Source organism: Lampris incognitus, chromosome 2 (assembly GCF_029633865.1).
Source record: "Lampris incognitus isolate fLamInc1 chromosome 2, fLamInc1.hap2, whole genome shotgun sequence".
Classification (NCBI taxonomy): domain Eukaryota; kingdom Metazoa; phylum Chordata; class Actinopteri; order Lampriformes; family Lampridae; genus Lampris; species Lampris incognitus.
Window position 1 is genome coordinate 116,323,759 of NC_079212.1, and position 5,961 is coordinate 116,329,719.

Sequence of the window (5,961 nt, forward strand, 5' to 3'; positions counted from 1 at the left end):
TTTTGTGTTGACTCTCACTGCCCAATTGTATTCGTTTATACTTTGCAGACGCATTCTAAACTTCCAATTGTGGAGTTAGAAAACAACGAGACAGGAGACGTGAGAGTAGACGTAGTCGAGGTAGTTTACTAGCTCCAACTTTGCATGTCATACATTCGACAACGACACTGAACTGTGAACCGGAAGCGGAAGTGCATTATCTGACCCCTCGCCTCTTCCCTTAAAGGTACACCGTCCTCTTAGGTGAATGTCTCTAGTTATATAGATGTGGGTCACCACACAGGCCCCTCCAGAATTCACCTACACAAAACAATGCAAAACAGCAAAAATGCAAGTCATGAACATAAAAATAGACTCTACAACAGAACAGTCAATGACAGAGTGCAAAGTCACGGGGAAAACAGGTGACGAGTCGGGGGGCGGACCCTGCGGCCATAACGGCTGCGCTTCACAGGAGGGGAAACAGATGGGGCCGAAACCCGGGCCATAGGCGGGGCCGAAGCAGGAACAGAGGCAGGTGCCGGGGCCGACCTAGGAGGGTGTCCCCGCCACGGGGGTAGGGCCAATTGCATTGGCTCCCCAATGTCCAAGTGAGCGGGCTTGAGACGGTCTATAGTGACCCGCTCCGGCCTGCCCTGGCCCATGTCCACCACAAAGTTCTTATCCCCCGCCTCCAGGACGCGGAAGGGCCCGTCGTATGGGGGCTGCAGCGGGGACCGATGGCTGTCGTGCCTAATGAAGACGTACCTCGCCGATGGCAGATCCTTGGGGACGTAGGACCGGGGGAGGCAGTGTTGAGACATCGGAACGGGAGCGAAGGCACCGGCAGCGCTCCGGGACGCACTGAGGTGAGAGGCGGCCGACCAGGGAGCTGTAGCATCCGGAAGAAACTCCCCCGGAACCCGCAGGGGCTGGCCATACACCAGCTCAGCGGAGGAGGTCTGGAGGTCTTCCTTCGGGGCCGAACGCAGGCCGAGCATGACCCACAGGAGCCGGTCCATCCAGTCGCAGCCAGTGAGGCTTGCCCGCAGAGCGGCTTTCATGTCCCGATGGAACCGCTCACAAAGTCCGTTGCTCTGCGGGTTGTACGCCGTAGTGCGGTGGATCTTCACCCCCAGGTGCTCAGCGACCGCCGTCCAGAGCTCCGAGGTAAACTGGGAGCCCCGGTCGCTCGTGATGTCACCCGGCGTGCCGAAACGGGCCACCCAGCAGCCGATGAACGCCCGTGCTACCTCTGCTGCCGTCGTGGAGGACAAGGGAATAGCCTCTGGCCACCTGGTGGCCCTGTCCACAATAGTGAGGAGGAACGTATAACCACGGGAGGGGGGCAGGGGACCCACCAGGTCAACATTGACGTGGTCAAACCGCCTCTCTGGAACCACAAACGGTGCCAAAGGGGTCTTGGTATGGCGGTGCACCTTGGCGCGTTGGCACGCCACACACGAGCCGGCCCAGGCTCTAACATCCTTACGGAGCCCAGGCCAAACGAACTTGACGCTCACCAGCTTGGTCGAGGCCTTCACTCCCGGGTGGGAAAGGCCGTGGACGGTGTCGAAAACTCGGCGCCGCCAGGAAGTAGGCACCAGGGGGCGCGGTTGACCGGTGGAGATGTCACAGAGGAGGGTGGTGTTGGCCGCGTCGAACGTCACGTCCTCCAGCCGTAGCGCCGTAGGGGTCGACCGGTAGTCTTGAACGGTCGCGTCCTTGGCTTGGTCCGCTGCCATAGCGGCGTAGTCGAGTCCCAAGTGAACGGCGTTAACAACCGCCCGTGAAAGGCAGTCGGCGACGAAGTTATCCTTGCCCGACACGTGTTGTATGTCCGTGGTAAACTCGGAAACCGCCGCGAGATGGCGCTGCTGACGCCCAGACCACGGTTCTGAGGTTTTGGCCATACAGAACGTCAGCGGTTTGTGGTCCACGAAAGCGGTGAACTGTCGGCCCTCCAATAGGAACCTAAAGTGTCTGGTTGCGAGGAAGAGACCCAGTAGTTCCCTATCAAAGGTGCTGTATTTGCGCTCGCTCTCACGGAGTTGTTTACTGAAGAACGCCAACGGCTGCCAGCCCCCCCCCCCCACCCACTGCTCACACACGGCCCCCACGGCGTAGTCGGAGGCATCCGTTGTAAGGGCTATGGGGGCGGCAGGCGACGGGTGAGCTAGCAGCGCAGCGTTGGCCAGCGCGGTCTTGACGGCCACAAAAGCCTCGTCCATCCCTGAAGACCAGTCCAGCTCGTCCTTAGACTTCTTTCCCCGCAGGGCCTCATACAGGGGACGCATGATGTGGGCGGCACGGGGCAGGAAACGGTTATAAAAGTTCACCCTGCCCAGGAATTCCTGCAGCGACTGTACAGTGCGGGGGCGGGGGAACATGGTGACAGCCTCAACCCTGGCAGGGAGGGGAACGGCCCCCTGTGGAGTGATGTGGTGCCCGAGGAAGGTGATGGACGACTCCCCGAACTGACACTTAGCTGGGTTGATGATGAGATCGTGTTCGCTGAGCCTGTCGAGCAGTTGTCTGAGGTGCGTCATGTGTTCCTCCGCCGACGCGCTGGCCACGAGGATGTCGTCTAAGTACACAAACAAAAATGGCATGTCGCGGAGCACAGAATCCATAAGGCGCTGAAACGTCTGCGCGGCCCCTTTAAGGCCGAAAGGCATACGTAAAAACTCAAAGAGCCCAAAGGGTGTGATGACAGCCGTTTTTGGGACATCCAGTGGGTGGACCGGCACTTGGTGATACCCCCGCACTAAGTCGATTTTGGAATAGATGGCAGCGCCCGCCCGGTGGGTAGAGAAATCTTGTATGTGCGGTATGGGGTACCGGTCGGGGGTCGTGGCATTGTTTAGGCGACGGTAGTCCCCGCACGGGCGCCAACCCCCGTCGGCCTTATAGTCCATGGGCCAGACGATATTTCGGTACACTCAAGGTGGCAAAACTTACTTATAATTTTTGAAAGGATCCATGTCTGTAGATGATATTTTGGTATGATAACCATTCCTGAGTGGCAGCTGTATCACAGTTATCAGCTCATGAAGTTAACCACCCGCTAAAGTAAATTGCATTTTAGACGCTGGTGCATATCCTGGTTTAGCCTCATGGTCAGGACATTTTTCAATGTTCTATAATATTGTCTTTGGTATCATTTTAAAGGGGACCTTCTTAGCTTTCATTCAAGCCCTGTTGTGGATATTTCTCACAAATATAGAGGTCACTTGAGCTCTTCAACCCGTCAATAACACACATCTTTCTGCAATGTTCGCCTAAACTATATACTTTCTTTTAGCCCTGTGGCATCTAGGAATATCAGGGACACAAAACACAAAAACTGGAATACTCACAGGACTGTAAAGATTCAGGAAATGTATAATATACCCATACTATTTCATTGTGTGAGGTGATTGTGAGCCTTAAATGAGAACTAGACCAAAGCCAGTTAGGTCACAAACTGGTCTCTATACATTTGTTTAAATACACAATCAAAATACATGATAAAAAGGAATACCATAGTGAGGTAATGAACTATTTTAATATTTTAAACAACATTGACATTTACATATACTTAGTCAATGATACATGTAATCCCATATCATTAGTGGGTATATGTAATGGTAATGGGTAGGGTAATGGGTATGTGTGAATATGGTTACATTATTGTTATCAAGCTCTGGGTAACCAAGTCCAGAATCAACATCCTGTGCATCAATAGACTACTACCACAGTAATACCATCAGAATCATCACACTGTCATTCATCAAACTGCTCGTTTCTCTCATCATCTGACTCCCCAAGTTCAAAGTCCAGTTCTGGACCATCCTGCTGTTTTTGGTTACTGCAGGTCTGTAACCTGCACATGTCTGTGCATGGAAGTCCATTTGACAGGCACATGCAGCTTGGCATTTTGCATGAATGCACACACTTGCATGTTAGCATTTCCAAGACCACATCTGGTGCAGGTGGGGAGCGCATCCAGTAAATGGCCAGCTTGCCTTCATCGTCTGTCCATCCATACTCAGTAGGGCTTGGCACCACAGGGTTAGCCTGCAGACAGCACTTCCATATTGCTGCCTGATAGTTGGCTCGTTGAACATGCATAAAGAGACAGTCTCTACATGGTGGCAGCTGGCTGGACTCAACCTCTCCCCTTTTGGTGCAGAAGAGCTGGTAACGCAGTTTGTTCACCTCAGCAGTGCTGCTATTAGCGACATACATCCGACAGGTGAACTGCTAAATTTTCTGGAACAGCTCATCACTCACATTCCATGTCTGTCCCAGTTGACTAAAAGTCTCTTGGCAGGAAGTGTGCTTTCTCACTATCTTCAGGGCATTCAGCTTCCCTCGACCAGCGAATGCACTGACAGTGTCGCAGCCTGTGAAGGCATGTAAGCCAATTAGGCTGTCACAGATGCTGTCTCCAAGTGAACTTGCCAGTTTGGTGATGTCGACAAACCGTGTGCAGTTCTGAGTCCCACACTTCTGGTAGATGGGACAGGTGATGTCCTTCTGGAAGCCAAGACAAAGCACCATGACATCAGTGTCCTCAGCTGTGATGATAACTGACTTTGAGCCCGCATTTGCTGCATGCAATGCATGCAGGAGCAGACGGGTGTCAGCTTCTTCATGTGTGGAGTGCAGTTCTGCTGCTTCCTCACACCCATCTTCTGTCAACTTGTAGCAGGTTTCCTCACAGGTCATGTCCAACACCTTGCCATGCAGCATAGCTCTGTATCGTGGGAGTTTCCACTCTTCCACCAGAAACTTGATGAGACTGGTCTTGTTGGAGGAACTGCACAAAAATTTTCTCCACTGCTGGACGTGGTGTCCCCCTGCAAGATTCTTGTACTGGAGAGTGATGTCTCCACCCCGGTTCAGTTGTTGAGCATCTTTGATCGAAGTCTGGTGATAGACATCAAAAACAACATCAATCCTCCCACTCTGTGCTCCCTCATGGAGGACCTGGGTCAAGGCTGACTCTGCCACCTGTGCAAAGGTTTTGTTGTTGCCATTCATTTCTTGGACCAGGCTCATCCCATCAATGATGGAAGTAGATGGGATTGGGATGTCTTCTGCAGGAGATACATTCTTTTCAAGCTCTCTGGCAAGTGCAGCCTTGTTTGTTTTTCGTAAGGACCCATCAGCATTTGCCAGTGCCCATGGTAGTGGGCCCAATGGGTAGGCAAGGACATCCTTCAGATTCACCTTCCTGCTTTCAGCCACCAGGATCATGTGACTGAAAAGGTTTCTATCTGCCTTCAGAACCACATCCTGTGCTTTCTTTCCATGAGCTTGTTTTGTGCTGACATTGGAGAATGTTTTCAGACTTTGCTTGGTCATCTTGTCGTGGAATTTCACAGGTGGTGGGTCTGCATCTAACCTTGTTTGCTGGAATGCTTGGTAGGCCTCTTCTCCTTTCTCAAGAGCTCTCAAGAGATCTATGGTCACATCAGGTGGAGCCATGTTGCCAGTGGAGAGGCTAACCAAATCAATCTCATCAGGGGACATAGGATTGAGCCAGTTATTCTCCATAAGGTCCATGAGAGACTGGACATCTGCTTCATCTCTCTTGATCCTTGGACTCTGTAGATCTGGATGAGACCATTTGCACCTGCCTTGACCTGTCAGGTCTCTCAACTGTCTGAGGTACATGCTTCTATACTCAGCTGTGAGATAATATTTGGTCACAGCTCCTGGCTTCAAGCTGAATCCCTTTGTCCCTCCAGCTGTTTGGGTGTCTTTGTTCACCGTTTCTTCTATAGCTTGGTCAACAGGGATTCGGCCAAAGGGATTGGTGGAGCCCAGTTGGACTGAGAAGCCTCCTTCCATGAATTCTGTGTACACATCTGGGTGTGTGATGGGCAGCTCAGACATCTGGGCGTAGTAGTAGGGGAGGTAGCGTGCATAATTCATCCTGTCATAAGCAAAGCACCATGGGATCATTGCTCGAATGCTAGCCAAGTGTAGCAT